This window comes from Chelonia mydas, chromosome 2 (genome assembly GCF_015237465.2).
Source record: "Chelonia mydas isolate rCheMyd1 chromosome 2, rCheMyd1.pri.v2, whole genome shotgun sequence".
NCBI lineage: Eukaryota > Metazoa > Chordata > Testudines > Cheloniidae > Chelonia > Chelonia mydas.
The window spans coordinates 112,966,252-112,987,513 of record NC_057850.1 but is presented as its reverse complement, the minus strand read 5'-3'; positions in this window follow the sequence as shown (position 1 = coordinate 112,987,513).

Genomic DNA, 21,262 nt, shown 5'->3' with positions numbered 1-21,262 from the left:
ATCATTAAACATGCTTGCTTTTAAACCATGTATAGTATTTTAAAAGGTATACTCACCAGAGGTCCCTTCTCCACCTGGTGGGTCCGGGAGGCAGCCTTGGGTGGGTTCAGGGGGTACTGGCTCCAGGTCCAGGGTGAGAAACAGTTCCTGGCTGTTGGGAAAACTGGTTTCTCCGCTTGCTTGCTGTGAGCTATCTATAACCTCATCATCATCATCTTCCTCATCCCCAAAACCTGCTTCCGTGTTGCCTCCATCTCCATTGAAGGAGTCAAACAACACGGCTGGGGTGGTGGTGGCTGAACCCCCTAAAATGGCATGCAGCTCATCATAGAAACGGCATGTTTTGGGCTCTGACCCGGAGCGGCCGTTCGCCTCTCTGGTTTTCTGGTAGGCTTGCCTCAGCTCTTTAAGTTTCACGCGGCACTGCTTCGGGTCCCTGTTATGGCCTCTGTCCTTCATGCCCTGGGAGATTTTGACAAATGTTTTGGCATTTTGAAAACCGGAATGTAGTTCTGATAGCACGGATTCCTCTCCCCATACAGTGATCAGATCCCATACCTCCCGTTCGGTCCATGCTGGAGCTCTTTTGCGATTCTGGGACTCCATCATGGTCACCTCCACTGATGAGCTCTGCACGGTCACCTCCGCTGATGAGCTCTGCACTCACCTGCAGCTTGCCACGCTGGCCAAACAGGAAATTGAAATTCAAAAGTTTGCGGGCCTTTACCTGGCCAGTGCATCTGAGTTGAGAGTGCTGTCCAGAGCAGTCACAATGGAGCACTCTGGGATAGCTCATGGAGGCCAATACCATCTAATTGTGTCCACAGTACCCCAAACTCGACCCAGCAAGGCTGATTTCAGCGCTAATCCCCTTGTCGGGGATGGAGTAAGGAAATCGATTTTAAGAGCCCTTTAAGTCGAAAAAAAGGGCTTCGTTGTGTGGACGGGTGCAGGGTTCAATCGATTTAACGCTGCTAAATTAGACCTCAACTCCTAGTGTAGACCAGGGCCAAGTGTGAAATGTTAGTTTAGCACAAGAGGTGTTATCTTATCACCAACAAAAGAAGTCCTGTAGACACCAGACAAGCCATCGTGGACAAAAGACTTTAATTGTTACCCCACACTTCTGAAGAGGGTAAGTGCACAAGCCTGCATCCCATCACAGCTTGAATGCTGGGGTAAGGGAATAAAAATGCCTGTTAAGGAGAAACTGGTATCTTTATGCTGTCTGGGCTCTGAGGGGCAAAGTTCTTAACCATAAGCAAGAGATCCCCAAGCTGCTTGGGCTGGGTTAGCCCTAAAGGACATAAAAGCTGCTAATTATAGAAGCTTCTATTACCTTTTGAATTTCAGATGGTGTGTCATTTGTGTGCATATGTTTACCTGCTTTAACCTTGTGAATAACTTTTAGTTCTTTTTCCTAGTTAATAAACATTTAACTAGTTTGTTACAGGATTGGCTACAAGCATTATCTTTGGCTTCAGATCAGAATACAATTGACCTGGGGTAAGTGACTGGTCCTTTGGGACTGGGAGTAACCTGAATATGGTTGTGATTTTTGGTGTAAGGGGTCATCTGTGACAAAGTCCAGCTTGCCTGGGTGGCAAGATGGACTGAAATGACCAAGGGGACTGTTTGTGACTCCATGGAAAGGCTGTTACAGTGCTTTAGGAGTTCATACTTGTTACTGGGTTTTGCCCTGCTTCTTGACTGTGTGCTCTAAGGTTGGCGCACTCAGTTGTGAGAAACGTGAAACCCTTCAACCCTAAGAGAAGTTAATTAGCATCCTAAAAGATTCCTCCAGCTAGTGATATTTGCTCGGACTATACCACCAAAGAAAGTACATTTGGGGACGTGATCAAGGGGCCTTACTGTGGTTAATGAGACTAAACCAAATGCTAGAAATATGATGAATTATTGTTACTAGTTTCTTTCTACAAAGTTGTGTAAATTTACCCGTGCTGCAATTTCTTCTTTTCCTCTTCAAGGCATTTTCTTTCTTAGCCTTGTAGTTATACTAGTTGCTTTTGGGAAAGCTCCCTCTGTGCTCTTGTCATGAGCGTAATGGTGGGAGTGCTAGTGTAGACAGGACACTGGCCTTTTTTTTTACCACCATGTTTTCTAATCCTATTCAGAATAGGACTGTTTGTTTTTACTTGAGGATAAAACACTGGTATACATCAATGCCATGTCTACACTAGCACTTCTGCTATCTGGTGAAACTGCACTGGGGGTACTAAATCATGGGAGACTTATCCAAAATAGTGTGGTGTAGAGAAGGCTTTTGCACAGTTGTAAAGCTCAGCCCTGGTGAATAGTAAAGAAAAATAAGCTATTCTAATGTCATAGCTTTCACTTGTATAATACCTTTTCATCTTGCAGGATGCTAGAGAGATTTGCAAACTTAACTACATGCTACACATAATGGTTACTTCATATATAACTGAAATGCATCCTGTCTCTGGGACATAACTCAGCAGGTGTTCAACAGCACACAGCAATGCTGCGCAACAGCCCTGGGTAGAAAGCCAACACTTGAAACTGCACAGGGAATTTTAGGTGCATGCAATATAATTGCCAAGTCTGGAATTTGGCAAGGGTGCTGAAATGAATACAACTACTCGTATTTCAAAAAGTACCCTGGAATCGTTGATGATCCTAAATAGTCAGTATTTTGATTTAATCCAGAAGTCACTGGGGCATATCCCCGAATAACACGGAAGTCCTTAGATGCTCTTGAAGTCAATGGAGCTGTGTTGATTTACACCAGCTGAGGATCTGGCCCACCACATCCAGCAGAACTGTCTGCCTGCCTAACACCATGAAGGAGAATAGCTTCTGTAATAATTCAAGGGGATTGATGAGTGCTGCTTACTGAATTACCTGCACTTTCTGCAGCAGGTGGGTGTTCCTTAGATGGCTCCTGTTGAAGTACTGATTCACACAAGTCCTGAGATCTGATGGAATCACAGCACAAGGTGGGTGTAGCTGCAGTTTTGTTGGGCTATATAGGTTTTTGTACTGTAGAAATATATGCTTCTTTTAGGATTATGGATTAGAGGAAAGGGTCATGATTGCCCCCACCTGTTGCTGCATTGTTACATGATCTTGATGGTAACAAAGAGTAGAGATATAAGAAAGAAAAATATAAAACCTGTTGTGATTTGTTGTACAAAAAACAATCCTACAAGTATTTTGGAATATTTATTTAATAAATTCCATATGCTGTAACTGTGACAAAACTGTATCCATTTGTTATGTGAGCCAGGAGTTAGCTCGCAATTTGGGGGAATTCTGTAATTCCCCCAAATTGGATTAATTTGCAAGGATAATTTTTTTAGCATCAACAGAAATGTACTTCTACAATTTGGCAAGCTAACTGTAATTTACTTCAGACTTTTGTATTTGGTTTCTTATAGTATGCTTCACCAGTTCATCCAATAGCTTTGTTGTGCAAGACTATACAAATCTAATTTACATACTGGAGGCTACATGGTCAAGTGGAATTATGTCCTTGTCTTTTACCTCTGTGAACCTGGATTCACATGTGGCTGAAGTTCACTACAATAATGTATTTGGTGGTCTCAGTTACCAGCATGTCACCAGTAGAAATTTGTTCACATTACAAAAACTACTTAATTTTGACAAAGTCCAGGCCAATTTGCAACCTCAGATCAGAAGAGATCAAGTACTGGAAGAAAATATTCTGAAAGGTCATATGTGCAAACTAGACCAGCCCAGCCCACAGGCATCTAATGTTCAAAACTGGTACTTATATGACAAACAACATAAGCTCTTATTGACCTTGGCAGCACTGCAAGGCTAATATTTTCATAAGAGTGAACACTTGTTGAAGTGCTTTTCTTGACTATAAATGACATATGGGTTCTTTTTTCATTTTTTAGATGGGCAATCCATCTCTGCGGCTGATGCTGCCTCTTTTATATGGGTTTCTAAGGCATTTATGCTGCAGTCTCCTGTTCCAGGCCACTGTCAGTTTTTCTAGCTACCTCTTCAAGACATCAGTGCCATACACCAGGGGTTTTCAACCTTTTTTCATTTGTGGATCCCTAAAAAGTTTCAGATGTATCCCTTGCTAAATCTTACACATAGTCTGCGGGCCCCAGGTTGAAAACCACTGTTCTATGGTAATGACAACCTTTTGCGGACCCCCTGAGACATAGTCTGCAGACCCACAGCGGTCCGTGGACTACAGGTTGAAAACCACTGCTGTACACCAACTAGTAGATGTAAACATGAGCATTCATGCCAGAAACTTGATTCTAAATGTTAAATTTATGTTGTTAATTCATACATATCTATTCAAAACAGCTTGGATAGCTTCCAGGAGCTGCTCACAGACAACCTACAAGCCATACATATTGGCAGAAATTATTAGGTGAATAATTTTAAATAAATGAATACATGAACAGTTTACAGTCAGAGGGAAAAGGCAAAATTAATAAATTATTCATTATGAATTCTTTGCCTAGCTCCAATATCGACATAATTCCCTTGGGATCCAATCCTGCAAAGTGCTTAGCAACTCTGAGTACCGTTATTCCTCTTTTTGCCTTGAGACTTATCTACTCCCAAATTTTCTTGCCTCAGAATATGCCTGAAAGAGAGGGAGCAGATTATGACTGCAGTAAAATTGGCAGTTTCTCCAGCCTCACTAAATGGATGTCTTTAAATAAATGACCCAGTGAACGACTACCTTGTACCGCCCACTCACCAGAAATTCTCGCAAAGAGGGGACAGAACTGGTCAGCTGCTCTCAGAAGATGTTGGGAGAAGATAAGGTTGCAGGTAATACCACAACTGCAAGACAGCTCAAGGTAAAGGTGAAAGCTTCCAGGTGTTGGAGGGGAAAGAGGGAATCTGGGGCTGGAGTCCTCTTAGAGGCCCATACAAATCTCTTGCCAAAGTTCGTGAAAGTCATTAAGAGGACTTTGATTTTTGTAAAGAGGTAAACTCAGGTGAATATTGCCTGAATTGGGGTTCCATTATGAAAGTTTCGCACAGCTCTTTTTTGTCACCTTTCAAAGCATGTTGCAAGGTATAGCTTTTCTCCTGGGTCCGCAGGGAGATGGGAGAGGGGTCATAGTGTGGTATTACATGGTGATTCTTTTGGTGGGGCTGATTATTAAATTTCAGATGTATTCATGTTGATGCTGGGGTAGTATGCTCAGTGGGTCGATTGATGGAGCATGTTGTGTATGAATTCTATTTTTAAGAGTCTGTTGTGATCACTCATAGCCTGGGCTGGATGCTCTTTTATGTAGCTAGTGTAAGTCTCAATAAAAAAAAATTTTAAAAGTAGCTCTGTTTTTTAAACATGGTCATGATAAAATTGCAAATAGCTTACCTGTTATGAGGTAGGCTCAAAGAGAGACTATTTTGTCTAAATTGCTGAATGCATGGCCGAGTGCAGAACCCTGTGATGATATTGGCAGTAGATTATCACATGATAAAGTCCCAGGAAACACCACAGAGGAACTGCTCTGTTCCACCAAAGCCATTGCGTTCCGTGGGTGAACTGAGACTGTGTGAATTTACCTGCCTGGTACCTGACTGATATATATATATATATATTTTTATAGAAAGTGACTCTAATGGTGAAGCTGGTCATATTAATATTTTGTTAAGCTGACTTTAGCCATATAATGTGATATGTAAATGTTTCCTATTTATGAGGGTGTTAGCAAAAGGACCCACCTGCACTCTGTGTTGTTGTTGATGCCAGTGAAATAACTATACAGCAGCCATCACAAATACAGTGCATTTAGGGTGACCAGATGTCCAGATTTTATAGGGACAGTCCCGATATTCGGGTCTTTGCCTTATATAGGCGCCTATTGCCCCTCAGCCCCTGCATCAATTTTTCACACAGCCTAAGTCACCATAAGTACATTCTGTCTTTCTGCATCTCTGTCCCAGCTCTGGTCTCAAAGCTATCTAAAAATAATAAATAATGCAAACAACGCTCAAATCAAATGAAAGCTCATTTAGCAAAAGCAAGCAACAACAAACAAACTCCACTCCCCTGCTCCAAACTCCCAAATGTTAAAAATGACAGAAGAATCCCCAAGCAGAGATGATAGCCCTGCAGTAGCGGTGTCACCATGGTAAACTAAATCATATGCACAAGCTGCTTCCAATAAACCATTCAACATGATAAAGGGGTGCTATTATATTACAAAACCCAGAAGGCTCGGGTACTTCCACTGTCATGAACTGAACAGGTTAAAAGTATTTTAATGAGACTGACATACTTTTTGCCTTTAGCTCTGTTTTCACTGTAGAAAGCTATCCCTTTACTTATGTACATGGTAGGTCAACAGCACAAATTAGGAGGATATAATCTAGTTTGTTCCAATCATTCAATACTGTGAAACAGCTTAGGATTCTATGTAAAAGCAGCCAGGAACCAACGAAATTTTATGAGATATCTTGTAAACAAAAGTTTCCCTTTTGGAAAATGAATTGTATTTTATTGTTGAGTAGAGGCCTCTGAAGAGCCTGCCATGACTTCCAACTAGGATCAGCCTCAGAAAGGAGGATCCCCTGCCACCTGTCACACTGGCTTTCTGTGACTGAGGTAAGAGTGGAATGGCAGACGAGTGCTGCAGTTTCCTTTAAACAGCAAATCCCTTTTTTAAGCCTCCCCTGTCCTTTGAGTTTTTCTCACCTGTGGTTATTTGAGGTACAGTAAAAAGAAGAAAAACATAGTCCATGAACCAAATTCCAGAGACGTTACAAAGGCTCAGGCCTTCCCCTTGAGATGAGAAACCGGTGAGAAGGCACGAAGGGAGAGGAGGTCACTGTGAGTTTCCCCTCACAGTTTCCTCTGATTCTTCAGCCGGGCAGTTTTTCCAGCTCCATGGGGTACAGGCCTCAAAATGTACAATGCATATCTTAGGGGCTCTGCAGTAGTTACAGGGCCACGCAAGCAGGATCCCACTCCTTGGTGGTTCTCTGGCAGCTTGGGTCCATTGAACCTACCTGCCAGTGGCTGCCTGAAGGACTCTCCTAAAGGGGGATTGGTGAGCAAGGTGGGCTCCTCAGGAATGTTAATACAGCTGTACTCTATGGAACTATGTGCGCATACAGCACAAAGATCAACAGGACATGACCTGGCCCTCAGTTTTTATTTAGTCAAAACTCCCAATGGGCCCAATCCTGACACTTACTTAGTTCTTCCTTGCCTAAAAGTCTCTTTTTGAGAAATTGGGGTTTTTGTCTGAGCTAAGAACTGTAGGGAGAAAGAGCTTCATAATGCAACCCTGTATATGGAAACATGAGCTTCTATTTTATGCATCTCTGATGTCAGCAGCACATTCCTCATGTGTAGGACCAGGTCCACAGCTCATGTAAATCAGTATGGCTCTCCTAAAGTTAATGTATCTTCTTTAAACCAGCTGAGGATCTTGCCTGTAGGCATCACAGGGTATGTAGAGTAAAGACTGTACTCCCTGGCCCAGATCCTTAGCTGATGTAAATCCACATAGCTCCATTGACAGATTTCAACCAGCTTAGAGTAATAGGAGGCAAGGTCCCATGGAAAGACCAATTAGGAACAAAAGGAGTCAAAGCGGGCTGGCAGTTCATAAAAATGTAATGCTAGAAGATCAACATCAAGCTATTCTAATGGAGATGAAAGATAAGAAGAGCCACAGGAGACCAATGTGGCTGCACAAGGAGCTTTTTAGCTATCTAAAAACCAAAAGGGATACATACAGGAAATAGAAGGGCGGGCATGTCACCAAGGAAATATACATGGGAATACCGTGAGCTTGTAGGGACAAAATCAGGAAAGCCAAGGCAAAGAATGAGTTACAGCTGACAAGAAATGTTAGAGACAACAAGAAGGCGTTAAACAAATATGTCAGACAAAAAAGAAAGTTCAGGGATAGTATGCGTCTGCTGCTCAATATAGAAAGTGAGCTAGTAATGGAAGATGGTAAGAAGGCAGAGCTGTTTAATGCTTACTTTGCTTCAGTCTTCACACAAAAAATAACATAGACAATAAAGGGGAAGGGATGCAGAACAGGATAAGTAAAGAACACATCAGAGGTCTTCTGGCTAAGCTGAATGAATTCTAGTCAGCTGGTCCTGATCCTGTGCATCCCAAGGTGCTGAAGGAATTAGCTAAAGAACTCTCAGAATCACTGGCAATAATATTTGCAAACTCATGGATGACAGGAGAGGACATGGAAGACTAGAGAAGGGCTAATGTAGTGCCCATCTTTTAGAAGAGGAAAAAGGAAGAACTGGGGAACTATAGACCAGTCAGCCTGTCCTTGCTACCTGGGAAGCTACTAGAGCAATGTATAAAACATTCAATTTGTGAATACCTAGAGGATGAAGGCGTGATCACTAGCAGCCATCATGGATTTGCCAAGAACAAATATCAAACCTGCTTGATTTCCTTCTTTGATAAAGTAACCAGTTCAGTGGATATAACATACCTGGACTTCAGCAAGGCTTTTGACACAGTCCATGGGTGGCAGGTGAAGCTTCCCCTGTGGGAGGCTAGCTCCCTGTCCTGCCTCTTCTGCCCATGGCCCTGCCCCCGCTCTGTGCCAGGCCCTGCCCCCACTCCCGGTAGGCCCACTCCCCGCTCATCCCCCCGCTGCTGCTTGCTGCATTCCTCCTCTCCTCTCCCTTTCCTGTGAGGCCCCCACCGCCCGCCACTTGCCATGTCCCTCCTCTCTTCCACCCTCCTCCCCCACAAGGCCCCCACTGCTTGTACTCTCTGAATCCCTCCTCTCCTCCATCCTCCTCCCCTGCAAGGCCCCTACTGCCAGCAGGGACATGATGTGCAGCGGGTGGGGGGCTTCACGAGGGAGAGGGTGGAGGAGAGGAGGAATGCAGTGAGCAGCGGGGACCTCCAGAGATGGGGGGTGAAGTGGAGGAGAGGAGGGACTCACCAGGCAGCGGTGGGTTGGAGGGGCCTTGGGGAAGGGGTGGAGCAGGGACAGGAAGAGGCACAGCGCAGGCAGGGTCACCATGGCCCAGGCGTCCTGTGGCGGGTTGGCGGTGGCTGCCCCAAGGGAGGCTTAGCCTCCCCATGCCTATTATACCCACTGCCTATGACACAGTCCCACATGACATTCTCATAAGTAAGCTGGAGAATTGCGGGCTCAGCAGAACTACCATTAAGTGGATACATAATTGATTAAACAACCGCAAACAAAGAGTAACTATTAATGAAATGATGTCAGATTGGAAGGAGATCTCAAGTGGGGTTCCACAGGGATCTGTTCTGGGTCCGGTGTTGTTTAATATCTTTATTAATGACCTGGGTGTAGGAATAGAGTGCATACTAATCAAATTTGTAGATGACACAAAGCTGGGGTTGGGGGTGGGGATGTTGCAATCAGTTTGAAGGACAGAGCTAAAATTCAAAGGGATCTTGATAATGGGAGAACTTGGCTATTGACAACAAAACGAAATTCAACAAAGACAAATGTAAGATGCTACACTTAGGGAAGAAAAACCAAATACACAAATACAGAATGGGGGATAACTGGCTTGGCAGTAGCACTGCTGAGAAGGATCTGGGAGTTGTGGTGGATCACAACCTTAACATGAGTCAACAATTTGATGCTGTTGTAAAAAAAAAAATAGCAAATGCAATTTTGGGTTGCATTAACAGAGTCATAGCATGCAAATCACAGGAAGTGAAAGTACCGCTCTACTCGGCGCTGGTTAGGCTTCAGCTGGAGTACTGTGTCCAGTTTTGGTCACTGCTGTATAGAAAGGATGTAGAGAAACTGGAAAGGATCTAGAGGTGAGTGACAAAGATGATCAAATGGATGGAATGCAAGCCATACGAGCAAAGGCTGAAGGAACCGGGTATGTTTGGAAAAGACGGGATTAAGGGGAACATGAGAGCCGTCTTCAAATACTTTAAAGGCTACCATAAAAAAGATGGAGAAAAATTGTTCTCTCTAGCCACAGAAGGCAGGAGAAGAAGCAATGGGTTCAAACAACAGCATAGCATATTTGGATTAAATCTCAGGAAAAACTTCTTAACTGTAAGAACAGTAGGAGAATGGAACAAACTGCCTAGGGAAGGCATGGAAGTTCCTTCACTGGAGGTTTTCAAAAAGAGGCTGGATAGCCATCTGTCTTGAGTGCCTTAGACACAACAAATCCTGCATCTTGGCAGGGAGTTAGACTAGATGACGGTTGCGGTCCCTTCTAACGCTATGATTCTATGACTCATAGGAGTCCCTCCAATTTACACCAGCTGAGGATCTAGCACTGTTTTGAATCCAGTTCATTTCAATCTTTACCCACTGCTATAAATTGGCTCTGAATGCACCTTATTGTCAATTCCATCTACCCACATTCAGATGTCACCAGCCTCCACTGCCTTCCTCATATGAGAATCGTCGTGATAAGTTGTTTGTTTTATGATTGTCACCAGAAAATCTGACATTGAGAATTTCCCCACAGTTATACAGTATTCAAAAATGAAAACATAATGCAAATATTAAATAAAACTTCTTGTAACAACAAATACGGAATTAAAAAAATATGATTTGAAATACTCTGTATCATTCATGATGTAATCTCCTGGCAATAGAAAACTGGCAGTGTGCTCCAGTCATGCTTTCAATTATGTTACTAAGTAATCACACATTAAAGTCTAATGGCAAATGATTCTTTATTCCCAGGGTGCCCTGTCCAATTGTTTTCTAAATTGGTTTCAGGAATAAGGATGCAAGCATGACTGCAAAAATATTATTTATGGTTTGGAAGTCGTCTTTTTATTTTTTTATTTTTTGTACTTTCTGGCAGAAGTGTTCAGAGCAGAGTACAATTTATTATTTGTAAGTCCATGTTTTAGTTTGACAGTTAAGAAATGCTTAGCCATAACGATAGACTTGCTTGGGTTGATAGAGTTGTCAAATTTCCTCTGCCACCAAATATGGCCTCTCAAAGTCCTTCTCAGACCAAATTTCTATGATTCTATGTTGCTTGTCCCATGAGAAATGAGTATTCTCTGAGGAAACACCTCTCCAGAAGCTTAACATTTTGCAGTCACTTCTTACTTGCATTAGATAGAATAAAGTGAGAAGAATATCCTGGTTTTGTTTGTGTATTGATTGTAGTGGATTCCCAAGATATAATTAATTACAGTAGTTATATCCCTCCTCCCTAAAAACAACAAGGAAAAATAAATTCACTCCCTGAAGAGTGGAGAATCCAGATAGTTCCAGATAGTTTTCAAAGCTTTAGGAAATTTAGAATTCATATTGTGGAAGAAATGGACTTCAGACATTTGAAATGTATCTCTACATTGTATATTGTATTTCAATAAGACATATTAATATGGATGTATGCAGTGTTGTTGTAACCAGGATATTAGAGAGACAAGGTAGGTGAGGTAATATATTTTATTGAACCAACTTCTATGGGTCAGAGAGACATGCTTTCAAGCTTACACAGAGCTCTTTTCCAGGTCTGTTTAAGCTCAAAAGCTTGTCTCTCTCACCAAGAGAAATTGGTCTAATAAAAGATATTACCTCACCCACCTTGTGTCTCTAATGTTTATATGGATGACATTTTCCTTTTCCCAACTTGGCTATTTTTGCACATCTTAAATGTCTTTGTTCTCATGTTATTGCTCAGTGAAGAGACTTTATTCATTCATTTCACACATTCATATGATTCTGAGAAGTAAAGCATTAAAGGTAATATACTCTAATTACCCAACCGCCCAAATTCCGGGTTAACCAAAGGTCTAGTATGCCTCCTGGGGTTACTTGAAACTCTTCAGGAACTATTTAGGAGCAGAGAAGGAAGGGTGAAATATAGGATAATAAGAATGTAGGGTGCAATGCAGGGAGGGAGGTGGAATCCACGAGAGCTGTGCAGATCTGCTCTCAGAGCCAACTGAAATAGCCATCTCCATAAACTGCAGCCCTCCTTCTGACCACCTTGTGTCCTGAGCATAGAGCTCGACTACCGCAAAGTTTAGAAAATCTTCAGGGCTTGAAGCTAAGCTCCTATGGAGCTTTTCAGCGTCACAGTTGCAGAGCTCCCAGTTACTACAACCCCTGATTGTCTGAAGACTTTCCATGCTCCCCAAGACCTTCATATAATTGGGGCTTATCAGTTATCTATATTAAATATATATACTTTTCATACAGACACAACTGCAATGGGTTTGGAATTCATGGGCTAAACTCACCCACTAGCATAGACAGGTATTAACTGTCCCCACTGGCACCTTCATTCCCTGTCCCCTGCTTCTCTCCCCAAGCTTCACACATCTATATGTGCAGACAGCATAGCAGTACAGGTGTAACTGATGGGGAGAGACTTTGAAACTGATCTTGTCAGTTTTACTCTCCCCTCCTTTGCATACAAAGTGTAGAATCTGGTGGAACAGCACTGCTGGTAAACTACAGTGTACAATGACTAGCTGAAGTTCCAACAAGCTGCACCGAAGTCCAAATTGCACACTGCAAAGCTGGATGAATTATAAACATTAATTAAACAAAATGGCTATTTTTAGTTAAGACCGTAACTGGGTCTGATCCCTATGAGATATCGATATACTGAACATGCAAATACTAAAGATTACATTACTGTAACGAGCTTAGCATGCAGCTACACACTGAGCCCATTTGTTTTTGAAGTTAGTGCAAAAGGTGGTGGCTTGTTTTTTAAGCAGTGCATCCTACTGACAGCATATGACATGTACCTTTCTTGGAGTGATGCCAACACTAAAAGCCATTCAGAGTTTCCTATTATTTCACTACTGTCCATAATCTGGGTACCATTTCAGATCTGTGGAGCCCTAGAAGGCTCAAGACCTGATTACCTGAGACACTGCCCCTCCCTCTGCCTTTGTGGAACTACTGCACTTGGAGATGTCAGAGCAGGAGCTCCTTTCATTTAAATTATAAGAAGTGGCTATTAAGATGGGAGTTCTCCTTGGGAGAGTGGGGAGGTGGACTGCAACATTGTCACTTTGGAGTTCTCTTCCATGGCCTGCCACAGCCTGGATTTGTGAACTTTTGGGGCATACAGTAAAGCCCATGGATTTTTTTTTTTTTTAGGCATTTGGGGAGAACAGGGGTTGATTGGGTAGAAAGTTAGTGGGTTTGGCTTAAGTGTGTTCTCATTATTGTTGTTAGTGTATGATTTGTTGAGGATAGTTTCAGGAAGAGTGCCATCCTGCCGTCTATACATTCCCATTCATTTCAAAAGGACTCGTTTTACAGTAAGGGATTATTCAGTGTGAGTTAGGGTTGAGAAATGGGCCCATAATGACATGAAATTCTTTTAATCTAAAACGTACAGATACTGCTAGTTTTACATGTTGTAAAGCAGTGTTTCCCAAACTTGGGACACTGCTTGTTCAGGGAAAGCCCCTGGTGCGCTGGGCCAGTTTGTTTACCTGCCACATCCGCAGGTTCGGCCGATCGCGGCTCCCACTGGCCGTGGTTTGCCGCTGCAGGCCAATGGGGGCTGCGGGAAGCAGCGTGGGCCGAGGGACGTTCCAGCCGCCGCATCCCGCAGCTCCCATTGGCCTCATTACTACTAAATTTGAAATACTCACATGCTTAAAGTTAGGCTTATGCTTAAGTACATTGCTCTATCTGGACCTCAATGGCTTGCTCACAGTTATGTATCTCATGAGTCCCAGTCCACTGTTTAAAACCCAAGACCTTAATAAACATTGATCCACTACTGTCTGCTAAATGGTATGATAAGGTGGCTGAGGTAATATCTTTTATTGGACCAACTTCCGCTGGGGACAGAGACAAGCTTTCAAGCTCCATAGAACTCTTCTTCAGGTCACTCTAGAGCTCAAAATCTTGTCTCTTTCATCAACAGAAATTGGTCTGATAAAAGATGTTGCCTCACCCACCTTGTCTTGCTTATATTCTGGGATCAACACGGCTATGACAACTCAGCTAAATAGCATGGCACTCTGTATCTTCATATGATTTTTTAAAAAGACAGAAAAATTCAAGTTCTGTAAAGTTCAACAGGTCTTATGGCCCTATGGTTATCAATGAGCAGCTCACAGGTTATTAAACTTTATTGTCTACATTAGGTTCTGAATGGTGTTTAAATACCTATAAGCTCACATATGTTGCTTTTAGTAAGGCTTTTGACACAGTCCCATATGACACTCTCATAAGCAAACTAGGGAAATGTGGTCGAGATAAAATTAATCTTGGGTGGGTGCATAACTGCCTGAAACACTGTCCTCAAAGAGTAGTTATCAGTGATTCTCTGTCAAAGTGGGAGGGCGTGTCTAGTGGGATCCTGGAGGGCTCTATTCTGGGCCTGGCACGATTGAATATTGTCAGACTTGAATAATGCAATGGATAGCATACTGCTAAAATTTGCGATAACGCCAAGCTTGGAGAGGTTGCAAGCATTGTGGAGGACAGGATTAGAATTCAAAACAACCTTGACAAATTGGAGAATTGGTCTGAAATTAGCAAGATGAAATTCAGTAAAGACAAGTGCAAAGCGCTACACTTAGGAAGAAAAAATCAAATGCACAAATACAAAATGGGGAATAACGGGCGAGGTAGTACTGCTGAAAAGTACCTGGGGGTTATAATTAAGGCTATGTTTTAGTCATGGTAGGTACCTTTAGTAAAAGTCATGGACGTCACGGCCGAAAACAAAAATTCACAGGCCCGTGACCTGTCCAAGACTTTTACTAAAAATACCTACTGTGACTAAAACTTGGGTGGGGGTGTGCTGGGGGTGCCTCAGGTGCTTGGGGAGGGGATCAAAGTGACCTGGGACCCCCTCTGGTGCTGGGGGAGAAAGGGGCCAGGCCACAGCACGTGGCCAGACCCCCCCAGTAGTGGGGGGGGGTCGGGCTGTACGTCGCGGTGGGGACCCTGGACCCTCACTGGTGCTGAGGAGGGGAGGGTTGGTGGAGCTCCCTACCCAGCTCCGCATCCCTGCAGCTCCTAGGCGGCGGAGATAGGGGTCAGGGCAGGGGCTCCTCAGCTGCTCCCGCCACAAGTGCCGGCTGCCGCAGCTCCCATTGGCTGTGATTCCCAGCCAATGGGAGCTATGAGGGTGAGGCCTGCGGGTGCCGGCAGTGTGCGGCGCAGAGACACCCCTCCAGCCCTCCGCCCCATGGGAGCTGCAGGAGGCCCCACACTCCAGGTAAGCGCCCCTCCCCACCTCCACCCAACCCTAGCCCTGAGCCCCCTCTCACACACCCAAACTGCTGGGCCAGCACCAGCAGCTGCAGAAGTCATGGAGGTCATGGAAAGTCACAGAATCCGTGACTTCTGTGACCTTTGTGACTGACTTGCAACCTTAGTTATAATCTATCACAAACTGAATGAGTCAACAATGCGATTCAGTTGCAGAAAAGGATAATGTAATTCTGGCGTGTATTCAGATACATGATGTAATTGTACCATTCTACTAGGTACTGGAGTACTGTGTCCAATTCTGGATACTATACTTTAAGAAAGATGCGGTAAAAATCGGAGAGATTCCAGAGGAGAGCTACAAAAATGATGAAAGGTTTGGAAAACATGATCTACCATGAGGAAAAAACTGGACATGTTTTGTCTTTGGCAAAGAAGACTGAGGGGGACCTCATAATCTTCAAATACATTAAGGGCTGTTAAAAAGAGGGCAGCGATCAATTTTTCTTTGTCCGCTGGAGATGCTACAAGAAGTAATTGGCTTAATCTGGCAGCAAGGAAGATTTAGGTTAGATGTTAGGAAAAAAGCTTTCTAACTACAAGCATAGTTAAGATCTGGAGTAAGTTCCAAGGGATGCTGTGGAATCTCTACCCTTTGAGTTTTTTAAGAAGAGATAAAACAAACACCTGTTAGGACCAAGCATACTTAGACTATCCTTATCTCAGCATGGGGGTTGGACTTGAGTTCTTGAGGTCCTTCGAGCCCTACATTTCTAGGACTCCATGTTAGCAAACAGTCATTTTCCCAGTCTCAGCAAGTCCTAATTCCTTCTGAAATATAAATTATTGCATAGTATCAAGATTTTATTGTTTGTACTGCAATCAGATAAATTAGCACTTTCATTCAGTTTCACTATATAGTTTCACTATAACATAATTTACTATAAGTGGGTTCTACTCTATTATGGCTTCTATTGTTGTTTCAAGAAATAACAACATAACATATAAAGAGGTGAATATATTACAGATTTAGAAAAATGCTTTACATTATTTTGTTGTTATGTGGTATAGAGGGTAACCTTTTCAGTAAGGAATTTTACGAAGAAAGACACAGAAAGCAGTTAAATTTGTGATTTCACTGCAACTCACCTTCTGTGGACTTTGACTTCAGTGGACTTTGGATCAGGCCTTAGATGCATATGGTAGTTTGGATTATGTGATACTTCTTGCAAACACTGTATACTACATTTGAGGTAAGTGAGATAGTGTATGTGCAGTAATGTTAGGCTTCAGATCCATAAAGATTAACATCTATGATGTTGAGGAATGTTAAGAGCCTCCAGGGATATTTCAGATATAAGAGAGTGCAGTGAGCCTGTCTGTATAACTGATCATACCTCAATTTAGCAGCTTATTCAGAAATCAATGCCACAGAAAGATACACAATATCGGGGAAGTTTTCAGATGAGAGTATGAAAGTCTAAACAAACATTCAAAATTATAAATGCATTATCATTTCTTCATTTGAAACCTAGTTGCGGAATAAAAGGAAAAGATTTGCAGTTAATTTTCAGAACATGACCCAAGATAACTAGAAATTGATTCAATTTAATTATTTCCAAAGAATCAAATAACTTATTTCCATGGAACTTCAGCTATAATCTAGAGATGAGTGAGCCACTGATATAAAAGCAGCTGACCCACACTTTCACACAAAACATGAACTGCTGTCAGGCACCAGAGTTTTGCAGTTCAAAACTGTCTGGATAACTTCTGCTCCTTCTATTTTAATTCCTTGTACATAGAAACTTTCTGTTTCAATCAGAACTGTAAGCTGAAGCATCAAATATTGCAAAAAAGGCTTTTAATTTTATTTCCAGTCTCATTAGAACAGGAAGTTTACCCATTACTATTACAGACACCATTATATGGATGGATGGATGTAGGCACACATTTGGATTGGAAAATAACTGAAAGCAGCTCAGTTCCATTTAGGGGGGTATAAACAATAATAATGAACACATAATAGCTATATTATCTGACAGCTTCCATCCAAGGAGCTGAAAGTGCTTCCTCAACATTAATTAATTCAATCTTAAAATACCCCTTTTAATTCACAAACGTAAAGTGAACGGCAAGATAACATCCATGACAGTATTGACTGACTACTAAGTTCAGGATAATTCAGTTCTGATTCAGGAAAGTGTGTAAGCACATGTTTAGCTTACTGAATCAGGGCTGAATTGTGGAAGCCTATTTGGCATTAGTAGTCCAGAATGGGTATCAGAAAGACAGAACAGATTGTGCTGATGGGGGAGTGGCACTATATGTGAAAGAAAGCATAGAATCAAATGAAGTAGAAATGTTAAATGAACCAACCTCTACCTTAGAATCTCTATGGATAGTAATTCCATGCTCAAATAATAAGAATATAGCAGTAGAGATATACTACTGACCACCTTACCAGGATATTGATAGTGACTGCAAAAGGCTCAGGGAGATTAGAGAGGCTATAAAAATAAAAAACTCAGTAATAATGGGGGATTTCACCTATCCCCGTATTGACTGGATACCCGTCACCTCAGGACGGGATGCAGGGATAAAGTTTGTCAACACCTTGAATGACTCCTTCTTGGAGCAGCTAGGCCTGGAACCCACAAGAGGAAAGGCTATTCTTGATTTAGTCTTAAGTGGATCACAGGATCTGGTCCAAGAGGGGAATAGAGCTGGACCACTTGGAAATAGTGACCATAATATAATTAAATTTAACATCCCTGTGGTGGGGAAAACACCAAAGCATCTCAACATGGTAACATTTAATTTCAGAAAAACGAGGAAGTTAGTTAAACAGAAATTAAGATACAGTGAGAAAAGTGAAATCCCTGCAAGCTGCATGGAAATTTTTTTAAGACACCATAATAGAGGTTCAAGTTAAATGTATACCCCAAAGTAGAGAAACATAGTAAGAGAACCAAAAAAAGTGCCACCATGGCTAAACAACAAAGTAAAAGAAGCAGTGAAACACAAAAAGGCATCCTTTAAAAAGTGGAAGTTAAATCCTAGTGAGGAAAATAGAAAGGAGCATAAACTCTGACAAGTGAAGTGTAAAAATATAATTAGGAAGGCCAAAAAAGGATTTGAAGAACAGCTAGCCAAAGACTCAAGAAGTAATAGCAAAAAAAAAAAAAAAGTAAATATATCAGAAGCAAGAAGCCTGCGAAACAACCAGTGGGGCCACTGGACGACCAAGATGCTAAAGGAGCACTCAAGGATGATAAGGCCATTGTTGAGAAACTAAATTAATTCTTTGCATCGGTCCTCACAGCTGAGGATGTGAGGGAGATTCCCAAACCTGAGCCATTCTTTTTAGGTGACAAAAAATTGATAAATTAAACAGTAATAAATCATTAGGACCAGATGGTATTCACCCTAGAGTTCCAAAGGAACTCAAATGTGAAATCGCAGAACTACTAACTGGGCTTTGTAACCTATCATTTAAATCAGTTTCTATACCAAAATGACTGGAGGATAGCTAACATAATGCTATTATGTAATGTAATAGTAATAATGTAATTCTATGTAATGCAATTTTTAAAAAGGGCTCCAGAGGTGATCCTGGCAATTACAGTCCAGTAAGCCTGATTTCAGTATTGGGCAAACTGGTTGAAACTATAGTAAAGAACAGAATTATCAGACATATAGATGAACATAACTCGTTGGGGAAGAGTCAACTTGGTTTTGTAAAGGGAAATCAGGCCTCCCCAATCTACTAGAATTCTTTGAGGGGGGTCAACAAGCATGTGGACAAAGGGGATCCAGGGGATATAATGTACTTAGATTTTCAGAAAGTCTTTGACAAGGTGCCTCCCAACGGCTCTTAAGCAAAGAAAGCTTTACTTTGTCATGGCATAAGAGGGAAGGTCCTCTCATGGTTTGGTAACTAGTTAAAAGATAGGAAACAAAGGGTGAGAATAAATGGTCAGTTTTCAGAATGGAAAGAGGGAAATAGTGGTGTTCTCCTGGGGTCCGTACTGGGACCGGTCCTATTCAACATATTCATAAATGATCTGGAAAAAGGGGTAAAAAGTGAGGTGGCAAAATTTGCGGATGATACAAAACTACTCAACATAGTTAAATCCAAAGTGGACTGTGAAGAGCTACAAAGGGATTTCACAAAACTGGGTGACTGGGCAACAAAATGGCACGTGAAATTCAATGTTGATAAATGCAAAGTAAGGCACATTGGAAAACATAATCCAACTGTACATATAAAATGATGGGGTCTAAATTAGCTGTTACAAATCAAGAGAGAGATCCTGGAGTCATTGTGGATAGTTCTCTGAAAACATCCACTCAACATGCAGAGGCAGTCAAAAAAGCTAACAGAATGTTGTGAATCATTAAGAAAGGGATAAATAACAAGATAGAAAATTATCATATTGCCTCTATATAAATCCATGGTACCCCCACATTTTGAATACTGCATGCAGATGTTGTTGTCCCATCTCAAAAAAGATATATTGGAATTGGAAAAGGTTCAGAAAAGGGCAACAAAAATGATTAGGGGTATGGAACAGCGTCCGTATAAGGAGAGATTAATAAGATTGGGACTTTTCAGCTTGGAAAAAGAGGACTAAGGGGGGATATGATAGAGGTCTATAAAATCATGACTGGTGTGGAGAAAGTAAATAAAGACGTGTTATTTACTCCTCATAACACAAGAATGAGGGTCACCCAATGAAATTATTAGGCAGTAGGTTTAAAACAAACTAGAAGAAGTACTACTCGCACAATGCACAGTCAACCTCTGGAACTCATTGCCAGAAGATGTTGTGAAGGTCAAGACTATAACAGGGTTCAAAAAAGAACTAGATAAATTAATGGAGGATAGGGCCATCAATGGTTGTTAGCCAGAATGGGCAGGGATGGTGTCCCTATGCTCTATTTGCCAGAAGCTGGGAATGGGTGACAGGAGATGGATCACTTGATGATTACCGTTTTTGTTCATTCCCTCTGGGGCACCCGGCACTGGCCGCTGTCTGAAGACAGGATAATGGGCTAGATGAACCTTTGGTCTGACCCAGTATGGCCATTCTTATGACTATTAACCATCTTTGGGTTCACCAGAAACATCATTTTTGCTCTAACAGGGAAAAACTCTATAATTTGGGGGTCAAATTCTACTCTCCAGTTAAACACTGGTACAAATCTGGAGTAACTCCAATGAAGTAAATCATTAGATTATTCATAAAAATATAAAAGGGGATTATACTGACCTCATCATGTATTCTGTATCTTTTCCTTGATGTATGCAGTCCACATTAATTGATTCATTAATTTATCTTTATACCTAGGGATTGAAATGGTTAGCATGCTTTTGTAGTAATCAGTTCCTCTTCTTGCTCATTTTTTTTACACTCTTCAATAGAACTAATTCAAAGTAAAAGACAATGACTGTATATCCTGTGCATTAAAGTGGCCATTGGGTACTCTAATTAAAAAATTCTGCCAATTAGGAACATAATTTCAACCAAAATTTGCATGGAGACCACTAAAAAGGCATTGTCTTAAAGCCTGAAGGCAGAGTTCATGTTCAGAAACAATCCCCTTTGTCTGTGAATAAATATATTGTTCATGCTTTGGAAAGCTGACAAAAATACTTGTTGCTGAACTGCATGATATTAGTGAGCATAACTGTAACCTATACAAGTTATTTAAAACAATATTTGAAAGCTGAAAGAAACAAACTTACCTAAATGTTCTTTCAGAATAATCACATTCCATCCCTCAGCCAAAATAGCTTGAACCCCGTGTTATTAAGGCTTAGATTTGATTACTTCTACTACTTCAGTTTTTCAGGGACATTTTAATTTGGATGATGAGATTTTGGAAAACTAGACTTGGATGCTATATGGCCCTCAGGTGGATTTGATTTCCTTCTTGGCAGATTTGGTGCCAGTTTGTAGGTTTTATGCCCTGGACTGTGCCAAGTGAAGTAAAAGGGGCAATGCCACAGAAAAAAACCCAGGCACAACCCCTGACTGGGGGACTCAGGCCTCTTCTAGCAATGCTGTTGCCTCTGTACTTGGCTGCAGTGTTTG